At 35.8% G+C, this 19,781-nt stretch overlaps 1 protein-coding gene across 1 annotated transcript in view; it reads right to left on the reverse strand.

The window, feature by feature from the left end:
- Nucleotides 1-19,781, reverse strand: part of CNTNAP2 (contactin associated protein 2) — a gene marked incomplete at its 3' end in the record, with an annotated part of 1,137,334 nt that overhangs the window by 608,327 nt on the left and 509,226 nt on the right. The gene's annotated exons all lie outside the window — the stretch shown is intronic.

Raw genomic sequence — 19,781 nt, forward strand, 5'->3', positions numbered from 1 at the left:
AAAAATTGCCTAGCAATTTCATAAGGTTCCTCAAACTGTATGTAAACCACAGGCATAAGCCTTCTCTAGCTTTATATTGAAATCCCGGGTAAGTTGTGACCTCAACTAGTTTCAAGAAGGAAAAGAAAAGTTCTGTGATTCGGGCTAATTTTTGTTTCCAGGTTTGGTTTTATCCAAAATCTGGGAAGAAAACTGAAGGATGCAATCATAAGAATCTAAAGTCAATCCAATATTCACACAAACGTCACATAATGACGCTACAAATTTTCACGTTGTCTTATTTTTATGACTTAATCTCTAAAGAATAAGCAACAATTTTCCGCAATTTTCTGGAGGCTAGATCCACAGTAAAAATAGCCACAGAACATAATTCCATTCAACAGACATACTTCAGAGCTCAGGAAAAATTGTAAATAGATAATACAAATATATAAACATTTATACACATTTGTTTAAGAAATCCCCTTTGTATGAAGATCTATGATCATTCACAAGTGCCTTAGCTAATACCTGTATGCTGTATGAGCATTTCATCCTCACTGTTCACAACTGACAATTTAAATAGTAACTAAGCAAAACTCTTAAAAAGGAATTAATGGAAAACTGTTCATATTTGGAAAAAAAAAAAAAGGATTTCCCACCTACATTCTTCAAAAACATTCACAATTCTTATTGGCATACCATATTCATACCAGCCATTTAACGCTTTGAATGAAATGAAAGATGGTATTTTATCATTCTTCATCAATAGCTAATTTTTGCCTACTATGGGCTTCTCTTCAGTGACTGCTCACAATTTTTAAAGATTACTAACTTGCTTTTGCTATTATGGTGGGAAGTAATTTAAACATTGCATACCCCATCAAAATACAGAAACAAAACCACTCTTGTGTAATTATCACAGAAGAATCTTTTAAAACTCCATTAAAACACTCCATTAAAATACTATGCCTAAATAACCAAATACATTTCAATCTGAATTTATATGGCCTACATTAGCTGATTATGCAAAACACTGTTGCTTTTGTTCTTACAACATATGTCAAACACATGTTTAAAAATGCTAGCTTTCAACTAAGCTCTGAAACAATATTTTACACCCTGATTCAGAGGTACATCCATCCATTCTTCTCTTGAGAATTTAGGAACCACTGAAGCGGTCTACAGAGTCAAGTTTTGCTACTTCCGTGTCCTCAATTGCTATCAAAGGACTGGTTACATACAGCATGTGTCTAGGTTGCTTTTTCACATTCTATGATTTCCATAAATGGCTTTCACAATTACATAAGAGTTAATTGAATGTTAAAGAAGAGCATTCAATCAAGCTTCATGAAGTTTAGCATTTATTTTCTAGAAAAAAAGTCTGTAAAACCATATCCAATATTTCAGAAATTATTTATATTTCATTGTTCAGTCAAAAGAATCTACATTCCTTCTTGTGTTCATTAAATAAAACACACCCAATTGAGACTGAGATTGCAGTCATGTTGATTAAATGCCTATTCATATATCCTTACATACCTGAGCACAGCACATTTTCAAATATGAAGACCAACACATTATGCTTCCATCATTCAGGATTTTCCCCACAAATAACTAAGATAATAATTAGTTCTCTACTACTTCCAGGTCATCTGCTCTGCTGACACAATGATCCTCTGGATGCTGATGAAGTATGTGATCTGTTTCTGGTTGATATAACCATTTGTCCTCTGTACATCTTTAATAAATATATATGTATAATGACAATATGATCACTATCCTCAGTTAACAAAAAATGTTGACTCCCTAGGGATTTATACTGAAGACAAAATTATGGACCTCAGTGCAGCATGGATCATCAGAAATTGTGATTTTTACCTTCACAATGCTCCTGCTTTTTAAGCTTAAGAGTTTTAAAGATTAGAAATGTTTTCTGCGAACCATGTGTTTCAGAGTTTACCTGAGATCAAAACATAAGACATGCTATCTTGTACTCATTCATACTCACACATTAGCTCAGATACAAAGACCGCCAGTATTAATGGAAGAAGCCTTAAGCATGTCAGAAAAAGCTGTGTTAAACCTGGAAGGTAAATCTAATCACTCTGCTCACCTTTTCAAGTTAGATCAGAAAAAAGTCATAGAAATAAATTTTCTTTCTCTATTCACAACAGCCAAAGATTCCACAAAACTCTTCCTGTGGGAGTCAAAGAGATCTAGAAGACAGAGGATGCAGATTCTATAATGCAAGTTTCCTCATGTCTCTGTAAGATGCTGTACTTCTCCTTTCTAAAAGATTAATGAGCATATGCAATAGCATTCCTGTTTCACAGTAGTTTTTTAACATATTTGAATTGGTAGCATCTGACTGTCATCAAACAGATGGGTAATAGTCACTGAAAGATTTGAAGGCTCTTTCCAATGGCCAAGATTTATGTATTTTTTTTAAATGCATAGACTTTTTCATGGACCACATTGACCCATTACCATGTTCATGGAAAGGAGGCCAAAGGGAAGAATTTTAAATTTCTGAATTTTCAGTTCCAATCACTTCTTCACGTTATATGGAATCATATGCTGAGTCTTCCATAGCATTCTCTCACCCCTAATTACCAGGCTATAAATAATCCATGCCATCAATACCTTCCATTCTTGCCATTAGTTGCATCACATAACTGGAAGCACCAGTTCTAGACTCTTTTTGCCATTAGAAAGAGGAGGGCCAAGTAGACAGAAGTTATCTACACAATAATCGTGTAGTCTCTGTTCATCTCTGTCTCTGCTTAGACAACAAAGATACTCAGACCCAAGGGTGTTAGATATTTGTTAGCAGTCAAACTCTGCAATGAAACAGATTACAACCATATAACTTGAACCTATTCTCAAATCTTCTTAAACTTGCAAAGACTTCTGATGAAATTATAAACTTTGACCCCCATATTGCTTATGCAAACTAAATAGTGAGGAGACTTTATTCAGTGTATAAAACACAAGGACTACAAATTGACTGCAATCTTCCATCTTTATGAGTATATAATCTATAAATCATGTATATAAGAATGCAGCAATATATATCAGAAATATCACTTTTCTTTCTAAAACACACTTTACAATACACATTCCAATAATAAATACTTATTAAGCTCTAAGCAAAACTAAAACTCTCAGCCTGCTCTGTTTTTTCTGAATGGAAAACGTCCAGGAATGTGAATCAGCTCAAAATTAAAAATCAGAATGGCATGTTATACTTGCTATGCAAGAAATCCATTAAAAAGTCACTAATATGCAAGGAGGACACATTTTCTCAGGCAGAGATGCAGATGTTGCTCTCAGAAATGAGGCTACTCTGGCTCATATTCTGAGTCTGTATTCAGAAGCAACACTATGTGATTTCAGAGATGGAGATTGTAATCATGATTCAAGTAAATACATTACTTCTGGAGTTTGTTTTGAAGAACAAAGGAACTGGTTAGAAAAATATTGTAACACAGATTATATCACTCCTTATTTTTGCTTGCCTTACAAGCAGTCAAGAGATACAAGAAATGTCTTCTTGAGATTTTTGTGTGTACCTTTACAAAGTAACTTTTAGAGAAGCATGAAATCTGTTTATAGAAAAAAATTACTACCTGAAAGTCACTCTGTTATCACAAAAATCATACTTCTACATAATGCAAATTTGCTATACAGATTATACTCTTTTGAATCTACTTACAACTGACTGGAACAAATGCTACAAATAAAAGAAAACTGATGGACATTACAGCTTAAGCAACCTTCATAAAAAATATATGTCATTATAATATTATTCCATATACAATGTCAGATATTGTCTTCAATTAACATGTGTTAAATTTACTCTCTGATGGTGATAGGAAGACCTATATGGGGTATATAATATTTTCCCTAAGGCCAGCTGATACCACTTTGTAACATCTGCAAAAGTGACCTTAACAGTCAGGCATCTGATCCACAGCTGATCAGGACAATGACTTGACTTCTGTGGGTCTGTGGATTCACGACATGCAGCCTGTGAAAAGGCAAATATCCTTTTTGTACATATGCCGCTGTTGCAGTTATGCATATGTGTTCATCATAATTTGTTGAGGCAAATTCATATCCCACACTTTAACAAAAATGAGTAAAAGTAGCATATTAATCCAAAATCTAGCCCTGAATTGCCATGTTTTGAAAATAATTCCATTAAAAAAAAAAAAGAAAAAAGAAAAAAAACAGCAGTAAACTTTGATTTAATTAAAGCTTTTTTTTATGCATAGGTGTGCTGGCAGCCTGCACATGGGTCTGCATGATAATTCAGTCACCTAAAGATTACATAGCAATTATGTTTAAGAGTTATCATATGTAGAAGTGTGGTAATTACTTGTATTCCTTCTATGATGACATTCGGTTATTTAATATTGTGACAATTACCATGATTTGGAATGGTACTTAGACAGTAAACCATATAATTCATGTAATTGCTGTGTAAATATATATTTTTTCTCATCCTTAGCCACTGAACTACCAGCATTAGTAAGAGAGACACCTAAGCCATCACATACAGTATGTTCACCTGCATTCAGTGAATTCAGTGAAGTCTGACTGTTCTCAGAGGCCACTGCTGAAATGGGTGAAATTTTTTGTTTCAAAAGATTAAGTTCAAAAATAGTGAGAAAGAGGAAAAAAGGGAGAAAAAATAAGAAAATGTAGAAAGACAGGGGAAAAAGAAACCGAAAACATGTTTTTTTAAAAAGTACATTTAAATAGGAAGCACAGCTCCCACTACTTCTATTTCTCCCCTATTGGATTTCATATTATATGGACGTACTGGATAACACTACTGACATCTTAAAAATACAACACTGCTTTCTGTTGTTTGTGAAGTTGTGTCAGGTCTTATCCCAATATATGTCTGAGATGCCACACTAGATCCATTTCATTAGCAAATGGCATCACCACATTCAATTTTCCTCTAAAGAATAACAGTCAGAAAGCCTTAAAAATACCAACAGGAAATTGGGTGACAAATATGACCTCACTCCCAAATCTTGAAGACAAACAAGTCACCAGTCAGAGGTCTTCCTATCCCTGCTTTTGTCCTGTACTTTTGGCCACACGTAGGATTTGACAAAATGTGATCAGGGAATCAAATCTGTATAAATACACTTTATTTGGTCCTACAAAATAATTTAATAATTAATTAGAAAGAAACAACTTCAAATCAGACTCAAGCTCCAGAACTTCTGTATTTCTTCCCTTTCTGTTGAGAGAAATATAACTATTCTCAATGTCAGCATCTGAAGGTTGAAGTGCTCATTCACAAACACTCAGCACTGAGACTTCAGCACAGCTACTTAGTTACTTTGATCAAGGAACTACATGGAATTACTAAGAAATCCCTGTTTATCAGACATGGTAAACCAACAGAACAAGCAGAACAGCTAAGTACTTCCCAGAAATCAACATTATTAATTACAGATTTAATATGTACACATATTTTTAAATTGCTACTGATCTCTGAATGATTGATTCTACAAAGCCTGTACAGAATATTTCACCAGGATTAAAAATACAAAAGTTCTGTACTACTGATCCACAGTGACCTTAGGTAAAATTTTCTCCCTCCATTATTTCTACTCCCTTATCTCTCTACTTCATCTGTTTGAATCATTTATTTAGATTAGGAGATTTTTAGGGAAAAGATCTTCACTTGCTATGTTATTTTCTTACCCAATCATGTGAGCATTATGCCTGATGTACTAATACTATAGTAATAAATAGCATTAACCATGCACTGAGCATCTATCCTCTGAAAACATCACAAATGCATCAAAGCATCTCTGGCTGGGCCAAAGTATTCCACATGTGTAGTTTCATTTGTTGAAGCTATTAGTCACGGGTATTAAAATATCATTATGACAAATATAAGAATAAAACTAGTGTATTATTTACATATTTTACCAGCAAAAATTAGGTTTTCTTCTACCAAAGCAAGGGATAAGACTCAAAATAATGTCAAAAACAAACTCTCACTTTGTTATTACTCACAAAAAATAACATACACAGAAATTACTCCAGAAGACCATAATCTACTCTTTCATTAATTCCAAATACTGCCAATATGACAGCATGTCAAATTTGCCACTGGAGTCTTTGCAGCTTGAATCTCAGTTGCACTGAGTTAGCTGAGCTCATGTTAGAGATGCATTACTACATCTAATTGCACCAGAAATTGAGGACGCCACTTCCCAGCACAGCAGCCAGAAGATTGTTTCCTCTTTTTTTGTTTTCTTACAATGAGGCAGAGAGCCAAAGGTACTGTGTTTAAACATTGATTTCAGGCACTACAGTCCAGCTGTAAGGGCATGGGCAACTCACTGGCTTGAAAGCTACTGCAGAACAAATGACACTGCCTTTACTCTCTCTTTCAAAAGGCGACGCATCTGCCACAAAGGTGAAAAAAAAAAACCCAAACCAACCAACCAAAACAACAAAAACCCTCCAACCAACACAAAAAAACTAATACAGATACAGCTGTATCTTGCAGATACAATAATGTATAATTCTTCATATTCTGGAAGCATGAAGTGAAAGGATATCAATTTTAAGTTTCTGTTGCCTGCTTAGCTTACACTGCACTGAATCTGAATCCTGTCATTATCTGTCAATGAATCCAACTCCCAGGGATGTCGATGTTTGAGAAAGAAAAAATAAATTTGCTATGAGGTTTGGAATTTCTTGCTCTTCTATACATTAAAGTATGTATTGCAATGCAGTATCAAAGTAGCAAAGAATGTCGAGGTATATTTTTCACTTAAGTCTTGGATAAAAGGCACAAACTTTATTCTTATATTTTATATACCTGCCAGAAAGTCCAAAGCTAAATCTGTGAGGAAGTATTCCCTTAGGTGGTGAGAATGCTTTGCCAAACTCTGAGTGCAATATCCACTGAAGATATGCCAATAGCACTCAGTACTTTTGAAGTTTTCTCTAAATTTCGAAGCACAGGCATTTTTCCTGTTATTATTATCATCACTGTTGTTATTACAATGCCAGTATACTACTACAATTCTTGCTAGTTCTTGTGCAAATATCTGTAAATATGTGGTTCCTTGTCTGGGATAACTTACTGCGTAATAAGAAATGAACTCAGCAAGTGAAATGAATAAGCAGTACAAGAAAAATAAAAAGGAAAACACTATAAAAAAAAAAGTAATCTAATGATGACCATGGCTAAAAGTGTTCCGTCCACCTCCCTCCTTTTTTTTCTTTTCTTTTTTTTTTCCATAGAACAATTGGGTACTTTCTCTAAACTACATTGCTAAACAAGCTAATTGATGCTTAAGACAGTAATTTTTTGATGAGTGTTGTGCTGGTTTGACTGAAAATGCGTTAATTTTCTACATGCAGTTAGTAAACTTTATTTTTCATAGCTCACACAGTCATTATTTGAACTTAGTTTGAGAACAAGCAGATAACATCCCAGTACAGAGCTAATATTTTTAATTGCTCTGATCTGAGAGCCGAGGACACTCTGAGCTCTGCCCACAGGTGTGAGGTATCGAGGAAGGGGGGCATGGATGGGGCAGAGCTTGACGGACATCCAGACTGATCAGTAAGAGTATTCAATCCCATTAACATCATGCTTCATATTTAGGGAGAGCTGGGAGTTGGGACCTTCTGGGTTGCTCTTGCCTCTCTCTCCTGCTCTTGCTTGCTCTGGGATGCAGCTGGGGGTGTTTGTTTCAGGACATTTAGTTCGGCTTTTTGCCATTTTGCAGAGGCCTCTGAGCCTTTCTGCCTTTTTCCTCTTCTTTTTCTGTCTTTGTGATCAGCTGTTCAGGACCAGGTACTGGGACTGTTTATCTCAATCCAAATTTCTCCCTTCCTTTTTGATTCTCTCCCCTGTTGGAACGGGGGGTGGGGGGCATGGGGAAGTGGGTGAGTGAGCAGCTGTCGTGGTTGTATTGCTAGCTCAGGTTAAATCACAACAAGTGCCCACACCAGTGCAGTGCTCTGCAGAGTTACACCTTTTTTTCTGGTTTGTGTCATGTACGATAAAAGCAGGTTCTCAGGGAAAACCTGGAGGTCTGGCAAGGCATTAAAGCATACACAGAAGAAAACACTAAAACATTTGAAAGAAATAAAGACTTTTGAACTCCAAATATGCCACTATGCTTATACTATAAATTGGATAAATGAGGCAATGAACACGTCTATAGTGTACTTTGCAATTCAGCTTTAAGCTTACACATCCAAATCAGGGTTTACAAATTCGACCATACTGAATTATATGCTCTTATAGTGGACTGCTAACAATACTAGAGAGCACTTAGGTAAGACTGCAATTCAAGATAATGTTTGGCTCAGATAAAAACTAGTCCTTCCATAATCTACTCTGGTTTGTGACTCCAGAAAGTCAATTACAATGCATGGTCCATTTGCAGTGTGTTTCTCTGCCAAATTCCAATTATTCAATTGCTTAAACAATGAGGTTTTTTCTAACCAGAAAATCTCCGCGCTTACCTGTGTATTGTAGTGATATTTTCTAAACAAGGCTTTTTAACGTATTTTTGTCCTGAGAATGTAATTGATCTTACTGTTGATGCACAGTTCTCTATACAACAATTTTATTCAAATAGTTAAAAGTCAAATTAGGAAAAAAAAAATGAAGGTTCTTCTGAAGACCTGGTGTTTTTAACTATCTTTGAACTACAAGGTGCAAATTAAACTGTGCAGTCTTCATAATCTCAAAGTTATACTGTCATAATCATCTCCATTCAACACTGATAAAGTGAGAGGAGGTAGGTCATAAAATCATTTCCTTTTACCAAAACCTCCTCCAGTGTTTCTGGCTGTAACAATCGTGTTTTAGTTAATAATTTTCTAGGCCAGAGTACAATAGTATTCACCAAATGGACAAAACAGAATCAGTTTAATACATTAGCTTTTATACTTTAAAGTTTTCACACGTATAGAATTGCAAGGGTCATGATTGTAGAAGTTAAAATTCAGGCATCTTGCAACTACGCACTAGAATCAGTAAAATGTTCTCTATGATTTATTAGTCTCTAGCTCTGGTACTTCCAAATACATTTGGTAAAAAATATATGTAATTTGAAATAATTTGAAGAAATCTAGCTTTTTATATTTTACTACGCCATTTTACAAATCAGAAGCATTCCTTGCAATCATAAACACATTTAGTTCTAGCCATCATTATGAAACCTGTCATTTGATATTGTATGATGTCAATGGAAATATTAAAATGTATAATTAAACTCTGAAACCAGGTACAGCAAATAACTTAATTTACTTGAAAACAGCTAGCCTCTACTAATGTTTTCACTGTTTATTAAGAAACTAAATCACAAGAGCTCCAGGTCAATAAAAAAAGATAATTCTGACTCACAGAGTAAATGGACGAAAAAAGTCTCAGTCCTTACTAAACTGCTGAGCCTGCTCATTACTTACTAAAAAAACCTACAGTGAAGAAAGAAGCCGTACCACGTTATACAACATTTACACTCAATTTACTCAGCGAATAAATGAGCTACAAAATGGACATGACAATCTATCAAAACATTAAGGGAACAGATGACTAGCTGTAGCCCTCATTTTAGTGTTTACAGTTGCATGAAAACAGGAAGACACACAGTTGACCTACAAAACACTGATTTAGAATTTCTCTTTCTAATTTTGTTTTGAGCTGATGCCACTCAATTCAATAATCTGGTGGTATATAATCTTTCCACACATCTTTTAATGTCTGGATGCTTTAAGAATACTCATTACTCAAGACGAAATTCTTCTTTCTGGCTCACATTCCATATCCTTTATTCACATAATCGCTCTCAAACACATACTCTCTACTTCCTCCAACTATGGAGCTCAAATTTAAATTGAACTTTCAAAGGGAGCTGCATACACACTGATTAAGGAATATGCAGCAGGGACAGTTTCAATCTGCTGCACTCAAATCTCATACAGCAAAAATCTCACTATTGTCATTCGAAATTCTGCAGTTAACCCTAAAGAGCAAAGAGTGCAAGACTTGAGTCTCAGTTTTGACCAGAGGACACTCATGTTGATTCTAGTGAGAACCCTCACTATTGTCTGAGGCACACAAACGTGTGCTATTAAAGGCCACCTCTGATGGATGTATAGCCTTCCCTTCTTTTTTCCTGCTTTCAGTCTGATGCTGCTACTAATTCCATCTTGCTGCACCAGTTTACTTTAGGAAAAGAGACACTAAGATGGAGCATATGGCATATTTTCAGCTACTGCATTTCAGTTAAAAGTGATTAGTTAATGCAGGCAAATGCTGTAGCATAAATGATAATGAAACAACTTTGGCTGTTTATAAGACAGTTCAATTTCATTGTCACACTTCTAAAGTACTCAAATACCCCATGTTTAGCATAGCATCAGAAAAGCAGATCACTGGAACTTGGGCAAATAATTCAAGATTAGTAATTCAGTTAATTATTTTTTCCTCTCCTTTCCTAACATCCAACATACCTAAGGCCATGCATATCTCTAATGTATTATTTACTCAGTGTCATCTTGCACATTTTCATGTAAGGAAAGGTATCGGTTTGCAACTTGAGAGTCATAAAATTTGAACCTCAAACTCTATCATGCATTGATCAAGTGGTAAACTTAATGGTGGCTGAATCCAGTATTTTTCTATTCCCTTCTATGTATTTCAGTGTAAATAACTAAAAATCCACTCATATTCAAGGTTATGAGTCAGGCCTTTATCTTTAGATGATCTAAGTTGATCTACTTCTGAGCTGGTTCAGTGAAAGTCTAATAATTTACCTTAACATACAGATGAGTATGCTATTGTAATGGGGCATACAGTTGCCAATATAAAGTGAACAAGTGCTTTATTTTAATAACAATAAGCAAAAAATTAAGGATCTGGTACTGCATTGGCATCACTTGCAACTTTGTTTACACTCCGTAGAAAGAAAATCTCCAAATGATCCAATATACAGCAAAATGAAATTTTCAACTTGTGTTATACCACACATATAAAATGAGAGAATCCCCTGAGAGGGTAAAAAAACCCTTTTATTTCAGAAATGCTCTCCATTATAGGTAGTACAGCAGGCAAGAGCATGTAACCAGAAAATCATTAAGGCTGGAAGTGATCTTTAGAAATCACCTGGTCCGACCCACCTGCTCAGAGCCTGTTTGCACATTTTATTCTGCCAGAAGCACTAAGTTTCAGTTAACTGGGCTTTCACCTTTTTACAAGACCTGAAACAGGAAATAGGACATGTGCTTTTACCAGCAAGTGATTTTCCTTTGTGTTTATCAGGCTGCACTTTCCAAGGTCAGTGACATTGTGCTCCCCTCCACACCACCAGACATGACTTTAACTTCTAGCAGGCTTTACAGTTCAATGGTGTTTTAAGGGTATTGCAGAGTTTAAGACCCTCAAATTCCCCACTTGCCAGAACAGTTCTGAAAAGTTTCTTCAGCATGAGTTTGCTTATGGTGTCTCAGCTGTGTGACTGGCTGTTCCTCCCCTATGAATTGTAGCATGCATGTCAGGCTTCTCTGCACATTCAGGCCACCAACTCTGTCTCCTCACCTCTGGATTATTATTCATCACTAAAAGCTGAAAAAAAAGGCAGAAGGATGAGAGTTTCTTCTCAGGAAGAGCGTAAGGAACTCCCTCACATCCAGTTAACACAGATTAACATGCAGCAGGTGCAATATTTACAATCATAGGTATTGAAATACTTTACTGTTGTGATTTTAATTCTCCATCCACTACTACTGTTTTGCTTTTTCTTGCCTAATGGGTTAATTTCATTTAACTTTTCAAGCTCAAAAGTAAGTACAGACACTAGAATCTTAAACAATTGCTTTGTTTCCTCAAACATTTTGGAAGTGACTCTCTCTAAAGTTACAGGCTCCTGACAGAGCCTATAAGGTGCAAAAGACAGTGATATATGATCTTAAGACCAACCAGGAAGGCAGCTTTACTTATAGAGAGTTATTTTAGAAGCCAGAAGCCTTTCTTGCATTCCAGGATCTTTAAATTATGTAGCATCCTAGTGAGCCTCAGGCCCGAAGAGTTAAAAGTTAGTATGCCTTCTATATCAAAGCAGCACATATACAGCTCTGAGCTGCCAGGGCAGAAACTCCTCCAGATTAAAAAAAAACCTATAGAAGTTGGCAGGGGTTGGGTTCAGCTCCCTCAGCCTTGAGAAGGAACTGGGGAGGCAGCTCATGGGGTGGGAGCAGGAGAGACACCAGTAGCAGCCCAGGACTGGACACCCTTCCCCAGGCAAGTGCCCCTGATCAATGGGTGGCAGTGGCAAAGCAACCTCGCTTGGGAAGGAGTAACCCAACAGGGATGTCCAAAATCCTCAGATAAGGGTTTTCTGGAGCAGGAAACTTGAGGACAAGGGAGAGGACATTCTTAAGCCCCACAAAGTCCTTGCTCCTCCTTTATCAGATGAAGGCAGGCTGAAGCATTGTGGCGTGGGCTGCACGAGGCCAATTTCTCAAGGCTTCAGAGTTACCATGAGACTCAGTTAACACTGAATGTCAGTGTGGACGTACAGTCAGTCCCTGTGTCACTGCTGAATACTGTGTAAGTAAACTTGATGAGATTCAGCAGAGTTCAAGACAGAAAATGTTCACACTGACACATCAAACTACTTACTTAAAGGCTGGGGAAATACAACCTTTTGCCCAATGGAGGAATCAGATTAAGTATGGGAAGGAAATGGCAGTTTTGGTTAATTAGTTTGAAAGCCTGTAAGGGTCAAAAATATCGTAAAAATATATCTCCAAGAAAAAAAAAAAAAGGTCTCCAAAATACTTAAAAAAAACCCCAGGAGGCTGCATAACAACATACATGCAGCTTTTATTTCAGATGGAAGCATTTTTCTTGGGAGCATTTATCTGCTATTAAAGGCAGCCAAACAATATTTGCAAATTATTTGAAACAATACTTTCAGTCTTCAAATTATACAAGATTTTTTCAGATGATGGAAATACTGAAATATGTCTGTCAACAGTTATTTCCAAGATCCTGCTAATGAGTATATTTGCTTCTTAAAAACAATTCAATGAGCTCTGTATGCTAGTGATTCTCACTATAGCAGATATTCATGTTCACATAATGGAGGAGATGTCATAGTTGGTACTCAGGGCATAACCTGTTATGTTTAATAAGCAAAGAGAGATTAACAGTCAAGATTGTTCCAGATGGGTAAGAAACACACCTAAATACGTATCAAAAACTCAGTCCAAGTTCATAAGATGCTGCTATTCAATCATGAAGCATCAAATACTACAGAGGAATAAAAAAGAAGAGGCTTTTTTAAAAAGATCTGACACAGAAAATGAAATTCTATTGCAAACTATTGCCACGTTCCCTTCTTTAAAACTGTTCTTCCTTTGTCCTGAAACATAGTGCTCAGAGAAATTTTTTTTACAGAATCAGGTGTGATGTGAAGATTTTTTTTTAACCCTTCATCCAGGCAACATTGTTTAGAACAAATCAAATAAGTAAAAGATATAGCAGACAAGTCTCTCTTCGTTTACTACACTGAACTACAACTTGATCTAATTTGCAATGTGACAGGCACATATAGCATATGCAACAGTACTGGAATTGGTTTGTTAATGCAAATTATTTCCTTTTAGGTTTAACAAATTATTTTTACATGTGTATATACAGTATGGGAGAAAAAAATTTATCTAAATGGGCAAATTTGTAGCAGTGTTATTTCTGCCAACTACCTCCTAGCAGTGAGACCAGATCCAGTCTAAGGTAATGTCCCGCTTTCAGCTGGGAAACAGTTAATTTTCTTCCTAGTCACTGGCATAGTGCTGTGTTTTGGATTTAGATTGAGAATAATGTCAATAATACCCTGATTTTTCAGTTCTTCCTAAGTAGTCAAGGACTTTTCAGCTTCTTATGCCCTGCCAGTTGGGAGGGGACATAGGCAGGACAGCTGACCCCAACTGACTGAATGGATATTCAACAATGTTGAACATCGTTTTGGGGGAAGCTGGCTGGGGGAACTGCTTCTTGGGGATGGGCTGGCATTCATCACCAGGTGATGAGAAATTGCTTTGTGCATCACTCATTTTGTATATTATTTTATCATTATTATTACTTTCTCTTCCTTTGCTGTCCTACTAAACTGCCTTGAACTCAACCCAGGGGTTTTACCTTTTTCCCCATTCTTTCTCCCATCCCACTGTGGGGAGGGAGAGGTGTGAGTGGCTGTGTGGTGCTTAGCTGCCAGCTGGGGTTTAACCACAACAGGTAACAAGAAATGGACACGTATGTTTTTGCGAGCTCTTTCTGTCTGTGTGGCAACATCCTGAAATGAAATATCAATAAATTCCATTCAGAGAGTATTGTCAGGATATTTTAAAATTTAAGTCGTCAGTAGATGAAAACCATATAGAGTGCACAAACCTGACAGTTCATGTTTAGTTTGTGCATGCAATAGCTCTTTGTATAGTCAGCGCCACTGTTCCTCTTGTCCATCCATTTTTCCCTATTGAAAGCATTGCTGAAGCAGGAGGAAAAGATCTCAAGTCAGCTTCCAGACTCCTGACGTTCCTAATATGTTCTATCAGAAACTATTTTTTTTAATCCCTAGATTTATACCGGTGAAGAATTAGGCTATCTATTTAATACACACAACTGACTAACTTCTACTCCATACACCAATACTCTTTTAAGGTAAAAAAAAAATCATCTAAACATACATTTGACATTTTTCCTTTGATGAAGCATAATAAATTCTGAAATAGTGGTTAGGGGGTCAATGTTTACGTACTTGCATAAATGCACCTTTGATGTTCAAAACCATTAAGCACAATCTACTCTGTCAGAAATAAATGGGAGAAAAATAAGCCACTTTCTGTAAATATTTTAAATTAAAGTCAGATTCCTATGTGTATTCATCAATTTGAAAACCTCTGACTAATTACTGCTGTCCAAGCAGACTTCTTTATGACAATTACATTACAATCTCTAACAAAGAGTCATTTTCTCAGTCAATGGAGTCCTCACACATATTTCAAAAAAACCCCAACACTCCCTCAAGATTTTCTCTGCCTTTTTCTGCTTACAAAATCCTAGTCTTGAGTAACCTCATTGATCACTATTTGACTGAAATACAATAATTCAATAAATTTTTTTACCAATTCTCTCTACAAGCCACTCAGTACAAGACTTTGTCCAAAAAAAGCATACTCTTAACTTATACAGTGGTACTGAAATGATTTTTAATCTTTAATTTTTGCATATGATTTATGACCCATTTATTTCTGGACATTTTAATCAAAAAGTAATAATTGCTAACTCAAAATTTAAGACCAACAAGGTAGTATTGTACAGAGGAGAAATGCAGAAAATATTTGATGTGTAGCAAGTGAAGATGAGCTACCACTTGTTCTGAAGTATAAATAAGGTGAAAAAAACTCTTACTGAATAAAATATCTTCTCTACTTCAGGTAACAAAAAGCCTCACATTATTTTCCTTAAAAAAAAAAAAAGCTACTTGTTGCAATGAGTAATATTTAGATAATTTTACAGAATCTGCATCTTTCATTTAACTTTCATTTTAAAGTCAAACAGTCAAACAAGCAAATACACTCAAACAATACCAACAAATGGTATACATTGTATTCATGAACAATGAAAATTGTATGTGCAATGCTGTCCTGGTGTATCTATGCATGTCTGTGTTTACATATAGGTAAATCTGTCATTATTCTGATCCATCATTACTGCTTTAGGTAAATAGCACTGTAGCACTGGCATCTGGAAAACGAACACACTGGTGCACGTCACCGGACTGCAAGAAAGATTAATTTTTGAACAGAAAAATAACACTCCCTTACAATTGCTAAATTTGATTGGGAAGTGGCAATTCAGTGCCTTGTTGCAGATATAGTCTGTATAGCACTGCTCTGGTTTTTGTCAGCCTGTAGTGCTCTTTGCCAGGGTCATGTTTCCTTCTCTGCTCTTCTGCTTCACTGAGCCACTGCATTAACTCATAGAAAGATCATCCAGGGCAATTACAGGAGATGTATCTCCTTAGAAATCAAAGCCCAAGAAGAGAAGACACTCAAACGACATCTCCTAAAACTGCTTAGGAAGCAATTCCGATTTTTTGGACCGAAGGAGGAAAAGGAAATAATGATATTTAAAATATTTATATTGGTGGCTTTTGTTTTGGAATGGATTACAGATTCTAGCTGTTTGTTTGTTTGTTTGTTTTGAACTGTTGAAAACTCCCAGAGTAATCAGGCTCTTATCATTGCATTGAAATAACATTTTTCCTCCACAGAATATAGCTTCAGTGGAAATTTTTTAATCAGGCTTACTTGCAACAAAGAATAAACATAAAGAGAACAAAAGGTAAGAGGTATGCATTTTTTTTTTCAGGATGTGATAAGAATTTTCCAAGATTCTTATGATATTGAGGAAAGAAGAATTTTTCACAAACAAAAAGCCATGCTATTCAAATGACATGCATTACCAGTCCCAGCTAATTTAGGACTTTACAAATGACTGCTCTTACTACTGAAGCTCTGCTTATTCTGAGATACGACATAATGGGGAACTGAACCAAAATATCTTTCTGCTCAGCTTGAAAGATACCAAACTACTCTTGGAAGACTTCTGAGGAGTAAAACTGTTTCAAAGAGGTATCCTCACAATGCGTAGTTATAATTTTCTATTTACTGTGAAAAGTAGGATGAAGATGAAATATTGAAATATATGGGTCTGTAGGAGCATTTCAGTAGTGCGTGAACTTTATGTTACAACAGTAGACTACCTCTTCATTAAATGATGGGCTGAAACCTTTGGAAAAAAAACATCTTTAGCTATACCGAAAATTATAAACTTACAAGGTCTTAGACCTCAGTTCCTGTTGAATTTCAATTCTTAATCTTTTATACAAAAATCTTCTGATTTTTCTAATTAATCTTTTTGATCAAATTTATTTTCAAAATTTTATTTTTAAAGAAAAGGTGTAATTGAAGTTTAAAAAAACGAACAACAACAAGCACAACCCAAATCCTTGCACTTATTTCTTTTAGTCAGTATGGGTCCTTCTGGTAGTAGCTTTTTGAGTCCTTAGAACTGTTCTCTTCCAAGGATCCTTGGAGCACTGCTGTGCTCATATCCTGTGTTAGCATCTATGTTTGCTATGGTAGATTTTGTTTATTGGAAAATGTCCTTTAGCATAAGCAACAACTCTTAGTCTCTCCACATCCTACAGGGAACCTTTATTCAGTCTTCTGTGCTTTTAAGGAACAGCTCAGTGTTTCTTCTAAATAGGTGAAACAAACTGTTTAACAATACTGATATTTAAATTTACCTTAGCAGGGAGACAACAAAAGGGAGTGTTATCTGAATTATCGGTTCTTTTACAGGCTCTGTGTACAACTGACTCAGCAACTTGTTTCATACTGTAGGATAAATTATATTTAAACTAAATTCAGGATCTTCCAGGTTCTTGTAAACATCAAAGAGGGAAAACAGACCTCTTTTTGCTTCTTCTAGATGTGACACATTATCTTCAGAGCATGATGTACACATCATTTTTGTGGTCTGATTTTTGCTCAAGGGACGTGTGAAAGTGTGGTATCTAGCTTTTGAGTTGACTTTTGCAATACTAATTTCACATTGCCTAATGGTAAAAATCTCACTGAACTCAATGGGCATTTCTCAGCTAGTGTATGTCCTTTGTGTACACAAGGGCTTTCAGTCAGGAGCCTTTTTCACTGAACTTTAAGCAGTAAAACATAAAAATGAAATAATAAAGTAATATGCTATACAATAAATACACAGCTTGAAAGAGAAACTGCTACCTATCTTGAAATAAAAAGAAACCTACGGATCTATGAATCCCAGCTCAGTTAAGTGAAGAGGATGAAAAGAAACATTTTGCCTAATTGCCTAAATAAATAGTTACACAGCTCTCAACCCAAATAAGACAACACAAGGACGACATTTTGATCCCTGCTATTGGACTCTCGTAACTCTGAGATGCTTTTCTTAATAAAACTGGATGAGATTACATTAGAACTGGTCAAATATACTGAATATAAATCTCTTATAATCTTTAGCGCATCTCATGGAGCAGTTACAGATCAGTGAGTGTAAGTGGTGTTTCAGGGTTTTTTTCTTCTTTCTCTTTTTTCTTCACGTCTACCAGCATAATGGCCCCTTTTGCCTTTTCTGTTATATTGTTGTGTTATTTCTACTTCACGCAGATAGAGCTGCCTAATTAGGAAGACCAGAGTGAGCTTCTAAAGTATTGCTGTTTAATACTGTTAGCTTATCTGTTAATTAATGTGCAAATCTTCCCAATCTAATTAGATTTTTTTTTATGGCAAAGATAAGCCAGTGAAATCATCACAAAGAAATACGGAAGGAGGAGGTTGGTGGGAGGCTCAGAAATAGCTATTTGTAGAATTTGTTATGTGTAATGTACATGACTTGTTACTGTCTCCTCCTCTTTCACCCATGCCCACAACATTATCAGGCTTTGGTTACAAAGGATGAAGTTAATTTCTCACAAATAATGCTTATTCCTGACAGTGAGCTCCTTCTCTATCTCTGATGGCTATGGCCCATCTTTGTATCTTCCTGCTTCTTCCTCAATTGTAATAGCAAGGCTTTCTTTTTTTCTCATTTGCACTTCACAACTAAGTGTCTTAAATTTCATTTTGTGCCTTAAAGTTCATTTACAACTCCTGTGAAGTCATACAAAAATGATACTTCACCAATGCACTTCCAAAGGGCCACAGTGCATGTACTCACAAGAACTGAAAATGAAGTCATAGTCTTGTATCTCACTTACAACACTCTGAAAATATGAAAAAGAAACACAAAAAATGCTGGCCAAACCAAGCTCCTCTTCTTCAGAATTTAGCACTCATTATGGTTGCCCTTTTTCCACTTGCCTCCCAGGGGCCAGGCCAGCTGAGAGGCTGGTGATGGCCGGAAATAAGTAAAGATCTCATTGATCAGTACTGCTCACACCTTTCAGGACTCAACTGGCAGGTTGTGTCCTTGGAAACAAGTGAGATTATGCTGGAAACTATTGAAAATTAAATCACTGCTCAGTGAGGCAAGATAGCAGAATTCGTGCTGTACTTATTAGAAGACTCAAAGGACACATCTGATCAGATATTTTCCTTCGTATTTTTAAACATTAAAAATAAAATTCTTCTTTTAAACTGAAATAAACCTATTTGTACTATTTTTGAGTAGTGACAACAACCACTTTGTTAGCCTTTGATTCTTCTTGTAAGCTGTTGTGTATATCACAAATAGGAATCTTGGACCTTTGTTAATATTTCTGTGTAGGGAACAGAATAATATCTAGAGGTTCTTTCTGACATCAAATGCTATGAAATGCCTGAAATGAAGGAGAATCTTACATTTCAAATTGAAATTCATAAATACTTTAAATATGATGAGCACAAAAAATAAAGAAGGTCAACAAAGCAATACACTTGCAAGAGCAGTTTATACAATTTAGAATAAGTCTTTGGAATCACTAATACGTCAAATTATACATTGCACAGATTGTGATGAGGTGGGAAATGGTGCATCGGTACATCTCAACTTATTGGAAACTAAATGAATTTACAATGTTTAATGATGCTGCTTTATTCTCTGTCACTCAGAGATGGCTTTTCTTCTTTAAGAGATTGCATCTCATATACAAGGATTTTTCTATTTGCACTGGCACCTTGGATTTTAAGCCCATAGTAATACTGAA

Source organism: Nesoenas mayeri, assembly GCF_963082525.1.
Source record: "Nesoenas mayeri genome assembly, chromosome: 2".
Classification (NCBI taxonomy): domain Eukaryota; kingdom Metazoa; phylum Chordata; class Aves; order Columbiformes; family Columbidae; genus Nesoenas; species Nesoenas mayeri.